We start from the raw sequence: 14835 nt of genomic DNA on the forward strand, positions 1-14835 counted from the left end.
AAAATATCACAGAAGTGATTTTGTGCCTTTCTCAGTGTATCCTATCAAGAGGTATATGATGTCAAAACATCTTATTACTAATGATGTTAACTTGAACATTACTGACTAAAATTATCTTCCTTGTGCTTAGATTCTAAATATTTATTCCTCTTTTCTAATGATTCTTGTTTCTTTGGTGAGTTCATCCTTTCTCATGGGTTTGATTATCTTTTATAAACACCAAATATGCCCACATTAATGTTTTTTTGTTTTTCTGGTTTTTTTTTTTCCTGGATCTCTCATTTAAACTTTAGCCCATATATCCTACAGTCTACTCAGTCTTTCCACTGGGTACCTAATAAGGATCTCAGACCTTATATTAAAAAATCAAACTCTTGAGCTTTCATAAGTCTACATCTTAGTGAATTGCAATGCATCTTTCCAGTAGCTTAAACCAAAAATCTTGGTATCACTTTTTTGACTCTTCTCTTTCCCACTACATCTAATCCATCAGAAAATGCTGGTTCTACATTCAAAATATACCTAGGGTCTCACCACGTCTCACCACCTTCTCAGCTACCATCATGATCTAAGCCACAACCATCATATTCCATCTATTGGGTCACTGGAAAAGTCATGACATATCTTTCTATTCAAAAAATGCATCATGACTTTTCTGATGATCCAATAGATTATTGTAACTGTCACCCATGGATTCCTTGATTTTGGCCTCATTTCCCCAGAATCTTTTCTCCATTCAGCAGCCACAATAATCTTTTAAAAATATAAGTCATCTCTTATAATTCCCCTGCTTAAAATCCAATAGTTTCTTTCCATTTAGGCTAAGGAAACGCTTCTGGGTGGCCGCCCGCTGCTGCTTCCCAGCGCAATGAGGAAATTAAGGCCCAGAGAGGTTAAGTGACTTGGCCAAGGTCAAGCGGCTAGTAAGTGGTGGAGCCAAGATTCAAACTCAGTCTAGGAGCCATGTCCACCTTGTTCCCCTCACTCTTCCCTCGAGTGACTGAGACACTGTGGTTTAACTTGGATCAACCCTGTGTGGAAGAGACAGAACCGCAGCAGTAGGAACAGCAGTGTCAGGCCTAGCTCCAAAGCATCATAGAAAGACAACAACCTGGTACCAATCAGCAAGCCAGCCTCAGAGCACTATGACAATGAGGAAGAGGAAGATGATGATAAAAATGGAGAAACTGAGGAGGACTCAGAGGATGATGAGGGCATGCAGGACATGGATGAGATGAATAACTACAATGAATCACCTGATGATGGAGAGGTCAATGAGGTGGACATGGAAGGCAATGAACAGGATCAGGACTAGTGGGTAATCTAGGTAGTCAAGGCCAGGGTGGCCTCACGAAAATGCCAGGCCAGCCTACTTGCCCTATATCCCACTTCCACCCCACAGAACCAGTTGATGGCCCCTGTACCTGAAAGCTTATCCTCAAGTACTTCCTCATCTGCTGTGAGGACCTGGGCTCCTGGTTCTCCCAGGCCTTCAATCTGGCTCATCCCAAAGGCCTGAGCCCACCTCATCATCCTAGCCAGTACCTCATCCCCTGGTTTCTAGGGTTGGTCTCTTTATAACCTTGTTTAATAAAGACAAAGGACTGAAAAAATAAAATCTAATAGTTTCTGATGTCACTCAGTTAAAAGCTAAAATCCTTTTCCAGTGGTTTGCAAGGCTGATCAAGCCTGCCTCACTTCAAATCTTATCTCTGACTTTATCTCCTGCTAGTCTCCCTTGAAAATCATCAAGTAAGTTCCTGTTTCAAGACCTTTGCTCTTTATTTTCTCTACAAATTTAGCCCTTTTTCAGTATTACTCTATTCAGTAAATGTGTAAATAATTCAGTTTCACAAAGTGGGACCACTCAACCATCCTTGACAATTCCCTCTCCTTCATTCCTCATATCTAACCCATCATCAAACACTGTGGGTTTTCTCCCCAAATAAATAATGCTCAAACCTGCCTACTTATCTCTTCTTCAGTTACTAGTTGAATTTACCATTATCTTGCATAACTGATCTCTTTATCTTTTATCAATTGGTTCTCACCATTGCAGCCCAAGAGATCTTTTCAAAATGTAAATCTGACCAGATTACATTCTTGCTAAAAATACCCTTTAATCACTCCCCTCTGCTGGTAGAATATAAATCATAATTCTTAACCTGGCCTATGTGGCCCTCCTGATATGGCCCTTATTCTTTGTACTTGTCATATTGGCCTTCTCTCTATTCCCTGGATATCACCACACTTTCCTCTGCTGTGGCCTACCACTTCTGTCTGAAAAACACTCTCCCCTTCTCACCGTGTCCCTACTCCTTAGTCCAAGGACTTTTTTTTTTTTCCATAGGGATTTGCCAGAGAGGGACAGACAGGGACAGTGAGAGGGAAAATGAGAATTCACCATCCAGCCAAGGGAGATGGACACACCGCAATCCTTTCTCCTCCATTCTTCTCCTAGAATTTTGGGCATGCACACACACTTGCCCAGCATGATTTTCACATTGCCAGGCCCAGGGCTCAGAACCATGGTCAGCCATGTGGGAGTCCAGAGTCTTAATCACTATACCACCTGTTAGCCTACATGGGCCTTTATCTAATTAAGACCTACACATGTTTCACACTATAACTTTATCTACTCCGGGGAGCTCCCCTGACTCCTCACTCTAAATGAAATTCCTTTAATTCATACTACTTCTTTCCAACAGAACATTTACACTAGCTTATAATTATATATTTAGTAGTGTGATTATTTGTCAAATATCTGTCTTCCCAACTAGACCGTAAATTTATTATAGCAAGGAGCAAAGTACTTGACACGCAGTTGGCACTCAATGAATATTTGTTGAACGAATGGATAAATAGAAGGATTGATGAAAATAAAATTATTCTTTTGAAAGACAAGTCTGGCAAATCAATTAATAGCAGGACCAAAAGGTAAAGGGAAGAAGTTCTGAATAATTAGGAAGCTGGTCGAGCAACACAGGCCAGGAAAAAAGGAAATGAAATCCTAAACTGGGGTGTTGAGAGAGGGAATGGAAAGTAACTGTCTTTTTGGGAGCTGTATTGTGCTACTGATATACCAGGTCAACCACAAATAGCTCAGCAATACCCAAGACTCTGCTCAGTGCCAGCTGCCCGCCCCAAACGTGGGTGGGGGAGTCAACAAACTCTTGGCCCGTTCAGCAGTCTCAACACTGAGGGAAGTTCTGTGGCAAGGACAAAAGGCACTTTCTAGGACATCTTGTCTCTTGAAAAGACAAAGGCATTTGAACAACAAAGAAATTACAGCACTGTTTGCCATCCACTGACCTTGGGGGTTCGTAAATACACTGGTTCCTATGTTTTTAACAGTCTCTCGTGTATTTGATTACAATTTCAACTCAGATGGTTCCATTGCTACAAGAAGCAACTTCATTACCAGGAGGGCCCAGAGCCCAGACTATACTAGCTCCCTGTCATATAATTTAGCCTCAGTCATACCTCAGACAATATTTATACAAGGTCACTTCTTCAAACCATGTCTAGCCTTCCCAAATGACAATATTATTTATGCCAAATGCTTCTCCTAAGGGATGGAAAACTGCCAACTCTGGTTTAATAGGCTATACGGACAGGCTAGAAAAACATCATTTGTAGCACACACAGTTTATGCATTTAGTGTATAACTAGGAGTACAGACTGATCATTGGAAACATGGTCGAAAACTGGCCCCAGGAAAAAAAAATAAGCCACAAAAGCACTAAGGTTTGGATCTTTCCTGCCTGATATTAGTTTTGGAAGCCCTAGGCCTAACCAGAATTATGAATGCACAAGAGAGAGCTGCCTCAGACTTTAGTGGCTACCTGAATATCCAAAATAGGGGGGAAACCTGAAAAAGGAAATTTAACTTGGGCGTGTGTGCCCAGCAGCCATCCTCCTGTGGTTGCAAATTAATGTGACCATCCAGTGGAACAGGCAGCCCAGGGGCCTTCGGTAACAAAGAACAGTCTAACCCATTGATGTTAATTTACCAAATTATTCACATCCCACAATCTGGAATAGAAATCAGCAGCCAAAAAAATGCCTCCTCTACACCTCAGTCAAAACACCTATAAAAATCTAGATACCAGGAGGCAAAGTCTGGAACATAAACGACTTCATCCTGTTGCCAGTGAGTTATTAAAGTACAGAATGATGGAGCTGCCAGGGGTGTCTGGGCTACCCTTGCTTCCAAGCTCCATTCTTGGTGGTGTCTTTAATAAGGCATTTGGTCAAAATATATTGGTGACAACTCCTTTCTCTTAAAATCTAGTGAAGGATACAAGTCATACATTCCACTTAATCCTTTATAGACCACTGGGACTTAAAAAAGAAAACCCTCTGGTAGAGAATTTTAAAACTCCGGAGTGCTAAGCTTTCAAATAAAGTGTCAAATATCTATTGAGACTTGTATGGTTTGTTAATGATAAATATCACTAACAAACAATTTCTATATCATTATCCTTTAAATAGATGTTTATAATTTCTACATAAGAAATTACATATCATTTAAATTTTAGGAAGTAAACATGTCAGATTATTGGGCCAGCCAGTGGCAGGGTGTTCAAGGGAGCTAGAAGATCCCATGTGGCCATCAGTGCAGTTCGAGCCTTGGACCCAATAGCTTGAAAAACACACCAGGTACATGGCCATGCATGCCCAAAATCCTGACAGGAGAATGGAGGAGAAAGGATTGCAGTGTGACCATCCTCCAAGGGATACTTTCTCACTTTCCCCCTGTCTCTCTCTTCTGTGAGCACATGCACCCTCTAGCAAATAAATAAATAAATATTTTTCACAATGTGAGGTTAGAAAGAGATTTCAAAAGCTCAAGATTGCCCTTTTGTGCTGATAAATTTGGAGCAGTTCTTATTCCTTAAAATGCATTTTTAAAAGTCTGTGGATGTCTTTTTGTGTTCAAGACCTCTCTCCAGGGGAATTGCCTCCCCATGGTACAGTAGTTTTTGATGTCATTATCATTATTTATTTATAATAATAACAACATTAACCTTTATGATAAGCACACCCTCTGGCCAAACAATTTCAAGCCTAGGAATTTATTTCAGGATAATAATTAGAAATATATGCAAAGATGTCTGTGTAAAGACATTTACTACATTATTTATTGTTAATATTTTTTAATTATCAGAGGATATATGCACTCAACAGAGAGATAACTAGAGAGGGAGAAAGTAATCCCTAATGGGACATAGTTACACTTCAATCCCTTCTCCTCCATTTCTCTATCCCACTGGGATTTTGGAGATGCATACATACACACACCTGATGTGTGGGAATCAAACCATGGTTGGTCATATGGGATCCAGCTCCCTTAACCACTAGATGATGGGGCTGACCTGACAGAATAATTTTAAATTGGAATAAATATATGATGTTAGAGGATTGGTTAAACAACTTATCTATAAGATGGAATATAATATAACCATTACAAAAATTATGTCGTAGTAAAATATGTAACCCATTGGAGAAAGCTCAGTGCTTTAGAACTGTAAAAGATGACAGAACAATAGGCTTTGAGAAGGGGCTGAGGAATTGATACTAGTATGACCTTGTTTACATGTGCAGGCAGGTGATACTTAGGAATGTTTAAACATTCATAATTTTTACTTGCACTTTTAACACAGTAGTTTCTTCCCACATGCAAGATCAAAGGGAACAGTGAGCCAGCCAGTGGTGTGGTGGTTAAGGTGCTGAATCCCACATGGTCAGCCATGTGGTTCCAGTCCCAGACCCAGTGACTTGAAAGACATACTGAGTGCATTTGCGTGTGTGCCCAAAATTTCAAGAGGAGAATGAAAACAAAGGGATTACAGTGTGGCCATCCCACCTGTAGGGTGATTTTTCTCTCTCTTTCTCCCTATCTGTCTCTCTCTGGTGAATACACATGCCTTACAGCAAAACTAAAAAAAATGGGGGGGGGCATAGGAGAGAGAGGAAGGAATAGCAGAGGCATTTTTTTGCTGCTCCTAACGCAGTGGTTTGGACAGGACCTATATAGAACTCTGTCTGGACTTTTCCTTAAATCAAGAATGAGAAGTTTGACTTCAGTTTCATGCAGTGAGAGCCCCATATCCTTCACAGAAAAGCATTGCCATATGCTTCCTAACATTACAGTACTCCTGGGTAACCCCTAAAACCGTCTTCACATCTACACAATCCTACAGCATAGAGATTTATTATGATATTGTAAATAAAACTTGAATAAACAGAAGCATAAAATGGAGACCCCAAAGGCAAAAAAAAAAAAAGTAGTTAGAAAAATAGACCTGCTTCATCAGCTTCTCTGGAAAACAGATATGACCCATGATTTATTAAAACAGGAGCTTTTTCAAGGTATTATTACAGGCAAGAGAAGGCTAAATAAAGCGTTCACTCAAGAGTGTGTGTACTGGAGGGAGTGCATCTGCTGGACTTTTCTCTCTGGACTTCCTGTGGGCTCCCCAAACTCAATGCTTTGGAAGCAGGGATCATTCTCCGTTTTCTTAGCATCCCGTCTTGGATTGCACCTGAACAGAGCTGACAGGTAAAGCAACAGGGATGACTAAAATTTCTGTGGTCAGGACTGGGAAAGAAGACCATGCATAGACCCTTGAGACAGGCACATATACGAGTGAGAGGAAGAAAGAAAGCAGTAAATACAAAGGGATCATCCAAGAAATCAGAGTCTGAATGAATCTTTTCTGTATCAAACCACATAAACATCATTTGCTTTACGGTGGAAATTTTAGTCAAAAATATAGTTTGAAGACAACATAGTTGTGTTTTGTGTGATGCTACTGGATCTTTGCCTAGGACTAAATTAATCCAGATGTACCGGATAAAACAAAGCAAAACTATACTTAAATATTTCCAAGATGTCAATTATTTTACTTTTCAGAAAAAAATCTTAAAAAAAATTTTTTTTTCAGGAGGTAAGTATATAATTACAGACATCCAAAGGGAAGTCCAAACATTGAATGTATCCAGAAAAGCTTAAAAAATCGGTACACCTTGAAAGGGTCCTTCTGGCTTTGTAGATTAAGAATTCTCATTCTTTAACATTATATGGACATTTTTGTTCGAACATAGTGTTAAAAGGTGAGAGCTAATGTAGGTTCCCTTTTGTTTCCTAGGCCTGAGTGTTGTCTGGCTCCCTCTGCACTGAAATAGCCAAAGGGCTTGCTCACTCAGCAGCAATGCCGGAGCATTCTCCAGGACTGGAAGACTGGAAACTGTTGCCTCTGTGGTTCTTGAGGCCGGGTTCAGACTAGAGCAATTGTGCAGTCAATTTGGCCCATCCTGGGGACTTTGGCTCCCAAATGGCAGGGACCGTTCAGACTAAACTAGAGGTTATTTTACAAGGACCATCAAAATCCTCATTTACATGTGTGAAATTCCTGTGGAGAGGCTGGTTTTTTGAATCAAGCTGGTTGGGCCAGATTACAAGTGGAGTCTGCTAGTGTGAATGTGAATAGCATCAGCTAGATCTCAGCCCTTTCCAGTCAGCCTTTCCCTTCTCTGGTCCAAATCATTAGCCAATTGTTTAAGTCTCAACGCAAGTGATCCCAACACCTACCATTCCCCAAGTGAAGGTCAGTGGCCTTCCAGCTAACAGGAAGACATCAATTCTCTTGGAACAAATGGTCACCAGCAGCCAACACCATTATGATGCTAAGATAGGAGCCAGAACTCCAACAGGTAGTCAGGACATATGCCCAAAGATGGAGTCACAATAGCCAAGCTTTCAGTAGAAATTCCATGTACATAAGACATTGCTTGCAGCAGTTATTAATCTAGTCATAATCTGTAGCATGACCTAAAGCAATTACATTCAAGAACCAAAATTGTGGTCTTGGTGATCTGAAGGCTCCAGACACACTGCAGACCCTTCAGGTCAGTTAGCTCCACAGAAAACTTAAGTAATAGCTATCTTAAGTAATAGTTATATAATACTTAAGTAATAGTTATCTCAATTATCATTAAGAAAGTGAACCAGGGCCAGCAGGTGGCATGGTGGTTAAGGCACTGGATTCCCACATGGCCAGTGATGGTTCCAGTCCTGACCCGGCAGCTTGAAAATCACAACAAATAAATAGATAAATAAGTAAATGTTGTTGCTGTTGTTATAAATAATAAAGAAAGAAAGGAAACTAAAGAATGATGACTTCATAGACAATTTTAGTTTTTGGTTTTGTTTTTTTCCTGAAGCCCACTTTCTTACCAGAGAGCCAGCCCATTGATCTGACTGCTAGATAAAAACCCCTAGCAAAAGCCCCAAATCAGTAACCCTCTTTCAGGACCCCTCCCTGCAGGGAGATTTTCTCTTTCAATAAAACTCTGCCTTACTACCTCCTACTTTCATTTGTGTTTGTCATTCTTCATGATCACAAGACATGAATTGGCCAACTCAGAAATCCTGCAACAAAGTCGTTCACTGAGCACTTATAAATATGTTGTGTGAAGTGCTTTACATACACCATCTTCTTTGATCCTCACAACCACCCTATGAAGTTTGGTGTTACCACTACTCGTACTTTGTAGAGGAAATAATAAATCTTAACCTCACTCAGTCACACAGGTAAAAAGCAATGGACTTAAATGTAGATAGTTTAGCTTCCACATCTGTGCTTTTTAGTCTTTTTACCTGATGTTGTGCTGTTTCCTTATTAAGAGACAGACTCCATTGGCAATTAACAGTAGCAATGGACACTGGGATCAAAACTAAAAGGCTGTACAAATCATAAAGTTCGATTAGAAATAAGTCATGTGTGTCATTTTTTAAAAATAGAATTCTTTATTTAACTTTATTAATTATTACTATTATTATTTTTATTGATCAGAGAGAGACAGAGAGAGAGAGAAAGTGAGAAAGCAAGCTACCAGGCCCTGGATTTGAAACGCCGCCGGCCACATGGAAGTCTATAGTCTTTAACCACCACACCACCTGCTGGCCCCAACGTGTCATTCTTGACTAGTAATGGAGTTGTGAGTCACAGGGAGCCCAAATTCGCATGGGGCCATACTTCTTATACAATCTGGGTGGGCCTCATGGCAAAGACCCTGCTGTAGCCTTTATTTCCCAGTAGCATCCCTTTATTTGGGTCCAACCACTCTGAGATTCAGAGTTTTCTCCATAGAGGCTTGGAGGAAAAGAAAGTAATCTAGTAACAAACTCCTGGATCCAGGCTGTGAGGCAGGTGCACATGGCACTGCTGCTGTGTGCTGCACTTCCCAGGTACTCTCACAGGTACAGCTCTAGGACCGCAAGGGAGAGGAGCAAACTCCTCTCAGCTTGGAGATTCTTCTGCATCCTCAGGATACCCTTTGTCTTGGAGGTGTGTGACATGGGCCCCTGATGTCCCTTCCAGGGAAGAATGCAGCACAGTAGTTATAAATTCTCAGCTCTCAGTCCCTCCAGAATATCTTACGCATATGGAGGGGGAGTGTCCAGTACTCATCACCTGGACAGCAGTCTGGCAACTGCTGGCCAGCGTGGTTTCTAACATCTGGATAACAGTTTCCAGATGTGGCCTTTCTCTGAAATACTTGATTAAAAGTTTCACACTCAGCATCTTGTAATAACTGACATATGCACAGAGAGTTTCTGTCATCTGCACTCAGGCTGGAACAGCCAGGTCAGTGTAAAGATGATGAGAGCAAGGACAGTTCAGAGGCTCTCGACGGCCCGCTGCAACTGAGTGTCTGTTTCTACTGGGGCCTCATTAAAGTCAAGCAAGTGGAGCTGAGTCTGGAGGCAGTGAGATGGACTGAACAGAGCGAGGGCTTTGAATCAGACAACTCTACATTCAATCACCGACTCCACCCATCACCAGCAGGGATTTCAACCAGATACTTAACCTCTCAGAACCAACCCTGACTTCTTCACTGTAGGGGGAGGGTTGTGAAGTGCCTGGTGCATAACAGGCACTCCATAAATGGTTCTCTCTCTCTCTTTTATTATTAGTTGAGTCCATAAACACAATTCCTTGTTATACTTACTAAAAAACTGTTAGGAAAATACACAGAACTAGACATTTCTTATTTTTTTTACATAGAACAATAACATTTTAAAAGCATAAGCAGTAGTGGCTGATATGTCCCTTTGAGAAGGAGCACTAGCAATTTTCCATCAATTAAAAAATAAATAAATAAATGCCTGCATTGTTCCGATAAACAGATTCCAACTAACCCTATCCTAGACTAGAATCCTGAGGTTCCTCATGTCTGGAGATAGATATCTTGATGTCTCAGGGGAAAGGAAGTTCAGCCAGGCCTAATGTTAAGACTCACTGAATCTGTGAATGGGCCAGACAAAACAATCTTCATTTAACAGAGGCAGGAAGGTCAAATGGCATTGTAACTGTTGGGGTGAAGATTTGTCCAAATGAGTCAATTAATTTTGTTCACCCCACAGCACTTTCTTCCCTTTATTTTGAAAATCACTGTCTGTGTCATAATGGCTATAATTGATGGAACACCTGCAATACCCCAAGACAGGGATAGGCACTTTACTTAATGCTGAGCTCATGTCATCTTTTCTGCCCATAAAGTAAACATTATTATCACCCCCATGTTTTGAGTGAGAAAATTGTATCTCAATTTTAAGTTGCTTACCACAAATCACAAAGTCAGCCAGGAGCAGGCCTGGAATTTGAACTCGTCAATCTAACTCCAAAGGCATCAATCACCCAACAGCTCTACAAAGACAATGTTACCTCAGCACTTGTGAACAAATCATGAATGACAACGAATTTTCTGCTCATCAGCTAAAATCACTGTGATCATTGCAGCTGTGGCGTTTCTTGTTTACTGTGTGCACGGCCGGGGCTCTGTCCATTGTACCACCTGACCTCGAGAACACCTCATTTTTTCGCTCCTGACGGCTGGACAGGTGTTCAGTACAATAGCTCCCTTTTCTCCCCCATCTGCTTCTCCTTGCACGGCGGGGCCCCGACCCGTCACGGGCGGCTGCTTCCCACATGTGCTTGCAGCCCCACTGATGAGAAATGGCAGAAGCAGGTATTAAAGGTGGAGGTTCTGGCTTATTGCTCTGAATGTATTAAAAACCATTCCCAGACTCCACATAAAGAGTTTTACACACACAGCACACATGATACAAGGGAGACAGAGAAGCAGACATGGGGATAACCACAGCGAGACATATAACCACAATAGAAGTCTGGAGAGACAGGCTCAGGGAAAGCTACTTTCACAGAGTGGGTGATGGATCGTCTCCTCAGCAGACAGACAGACAGCTAGAGGTACTTATTTTTATAAAAAGTTGACAGAAAGAACTCCAGACATACAGGCCTGCTCTCTTCTAATTCTTGCGTCCAGAGCTGACTCAGCCCTGTCTGTTTCCCTTTGCTGAACGGTGAGTTATTCCATGCGCTCGTGCTAATTATCCACAACCCTCTCCTTTCTTTCCTCACAGGTCGTTTAAATGTCTACTCGTCTGGGTTAGAACTTGAGTGAATGTCGAATTCCCTTCTGTAGTCCTCCCCAGTGATGAATTTCTCATACCTAGGGTATTGTTTGTGGGGAAATTCTTTCAATTTAAAGGCCCTTGAGATGGTTATCCAAAGAATTTGTTTTACTAGGCTCCTGAAGAAGGTACTTACCATTTATTAGTACATAGTAAGTGCCAAATAGTTTCCATAAACCATCTCCTTTAACCCTCCTAGTAATCATATGAGGTATGTATCTGCCCCACTAACAGATCAATAGCACATAGGCATATCCAGTAATATAAGGGACAATAAAAGCAGACCTGTACTGATTTCCTCAGTGTTTCTTTGGCATCTAAGAGGCAGAGTGGTATGGTGAAAGGAGCTGCTCCCTGGCCAGGAGATCTGGATTCTTGTCTTGGTGTTGTCACCAAACAGCTCTGTGACCTGGGAGAGACACCTTACCTCCACAGACTCCTGTTTATCTTATCTAGAACACACACATACACACACAAATATATATATGGCCGAACTAGGTAATTCCTTTATATGTTCCCTTCTTTCTAATTCTCAATGGCTATCACCTGTTTTCCTACCTACTGAGTATTATTGTCAGACTCTCCAGAGTAGAGCCCTAGAATATAGCTAGTGTATCAGCACTGAATCGATGTCCATGGCCCAGCTCTAGCAAACAGCACATCTAAATCAGAACAGCTAATTAAAGTGGGCATTTTACCCTTTCTGAAGTAATTCAGCATGCCGTATCTTTTAAAGACCGACTAAAGTAGAATGTCAAACCCTGTGGCATAATCACAGATGCAATTGTTTTATTTCCTTGGACCCAAAGAGGCGTCACACACACACACACACACACACACACACACACACACACACAAGTCTGCCAGTTACTATTGCTACATAACAAACCATGCCCAAAACAGAGTTTACAACAATTTAATACTATCTTTTTTAGTTCTGGGGCATTAAGGGCTCAGCTAGATGGTTCTCTTTTGTGGTCCTTTATATGATTGACGTTGAGTGAAGGCAAAAGCTGGAGTCTTTGAAGGTTTATTCACTCACATGTCTGACATATGTGGACTGAGATGGAAGAAGGCATATTGGTCATAAGTCTGTCCATGCAGCTGCTCTACATGGATTCCTTGGGCTTTGTCATGACATGATAATTGTAAGGTAGTCTGGCTTCTTTTCTGCTTTCTTTTTCTTTCTTTCTTCCTTCCACCCTTCCTTTTCTTCCTATCTCTCTCTCTTTTTCTTGTTTATTTATTTCTCCCAGTAATGAGCGAGAGATAAAGAGACAGCATTCCAGAGGAGTCTCAATGCCACCATCCACCCCCAGCCTCACCCAGCCCTAGATCATAGCCCTGGTGTACTTAGGGAGGTCTCTGAATGTGAATCAAGAACCTTTCCATCTGGGTCAGCCTCTCAGAACATCGCATTTTACCAATGTACAACTCTCTAGTCCCCTGATTTCTTATATAGTGGCTGGATTACCCCCCAGAGTGAGCATTTCAAGAGTGCTATGAAGAAGCTATAAGCCTTCTAATGACTTAGCTTCACTTCTTCTATATTCTATTAATCACAGCATTCACAGACCAGCCCAGATTCAAAGAAATGGCGACAGATTTTATTCCTCAGTGAGAGAAGGACTCATTAATACAGGAACAGTAAGAATTTGGTGGCCATCTTGGAGACAAGTCGCTCCATTGGCCTATTTCAGAGCAAAATGAGCTATAGGTAAAGATCAATTGGTCTCTCTCTCTTTCTGTATCTCTTTCTCACATGCACACATGCACACATACACACACACACACACACACATGCACACTCTTACACAAGTGGTTCCGAATGGTACTTATTATAGTGGCATGTTTGAATACAAAAACTGACTTACTGATTGACTCCCATAGGGACTAGTAGGCGACAGAAAGCAATTTCCATTTCTCTGTGCGGTAACATCAAGCTCTGTAATCGATGGAAAAGGGAGAGCAACTTAATTGGGGAAAAAATCTCTTCTGAAGAAATCATAAAGCATGTTAGTGATCTAGTCAACTCTGTCAGGATGGATATTGATAGTCTGTAATCTTAAGACAAATCCAGATGTCCATTTGCGATCATCCCTGAATGAATGAGAAAACAACAGGATGAAGTTGCCAGACATCGTTCCAGACATCCACACAGATAAGCAGGCCTGATGTGTGGCAGTTTTGACGGGCAGGCTTAAGAATGCTAAGAAGCAAACTGCAGATCTGGACAATATCACTCTCAGGAAAGCATATCATAAACCTCAGAATGTGACATTGTCCCAAGAAAAACAGCAACTGAGAGGCCAGTTGAAAACCTGGAGAGGCTGGAGAGTACAGCCTGAATAAGAAAGCAGTGGTAAACATGGAAAGGTCTGGATAACACTGGGACCCAGTGAGGAGGGCATAAACACGGGAATTACAGACTTCCTAAAGGGTTGGGATTATCTGTAGAAGACAATATCTGCAACTCTTGGGGAGGAAAAGAGACATAGGGAACCATCAAGGAAGGAGCATCGTGATCCTTTGGGTCATGGATGCCAGAGCAAAGCTAGAATTACCGTGGCTTGGAAGGTGAATCTGAAGGCCCCCGAAAGTAGCATTTCTTTCTCTTCATGAGTCAGAGAAAGTCAGGAATGAATTCCCTAGACATGAAATTTAAGGAGGTTTCTTGCCTGTATCTGAAAATTTAGGAGTTGTCAGTTTTGCAATCTGATGGGCACAACAAGAAGCTGTGTGTGTCTATGGGGCAGAGAGATGGAATAGAAAGTTATTTTTCTCTCTGGCTCTGCCTCCAGATGGGATCTTGAGGCTTGTTCTTTAAATGATAAGACTTTTTAAAACAGAAGGCCCCCACAGGTCAATTATAATCCAAAGTTACAGCACTTGACCATACCTACCCCTCTGGCTCTTAAAGTACTCTCTGAAATTCTGGCAAGCAAAAAAATATTCAAGTCCTTTGAACTCATTCTCTCATTCTGGAAATCAAATCCATCCACAAACAGGAGAAATACAATATATGTGCATGAAGATGTTCACAGCATTAATTATAAGTAAACTCACTCAGCGCTTCTCACTTTGATACGCATCACTTGCAGATCTCTTATGTTTTTTTTTCCAAGCTTATTTGTTTGTTTCGTCTATAAATGAGACGTACATAAAGAGGAAAAGACGGAAACAGAAAGACACACAGTCAGCACCCCCAATAGGGTCTTGATGCCATGATCCACCCCCTGCTTGAGCCAGCTCCAGACATTGCCACATGTGTGCCTGGTGGACTCAGAGAGGTCTCCGGATGCAAACCCAGAACCTTTATATGTGGGTCA

At 41.4% G+C, this 14835-nt stretch overlaps 1 pseudogene; it reads left to right on the forward strand.

Moving 5' to 3' along the window:
* Nucleotides 1-911: 911 nt before the first annotated feature.
* On the forward strand, nt 912-1327 carry LOC102471888 (anaphase-promoting complex subunit 15 pseudogene; annotated as a pseudogene).
* The last annotated feature ends 13508 nt before the right edge of the window (nt 1328-14835 follow it).

The sequence above is a fragment of the Tupaia chinensis genome, unplaced genomic scaffold (assembly GCF_000334495.1).
Source record: "Tupaia chinensis unplaced genomic scaffold, TupChi_1.0 Scaffold000516_1, whole genome shotgun sequence".
Taxonomy (NCBI): Eukaryota; Metazoa; Chordata; class Mammalia; order Scandentia; family Tupaiidae; genus Tupaia; species Tupaia belangeri.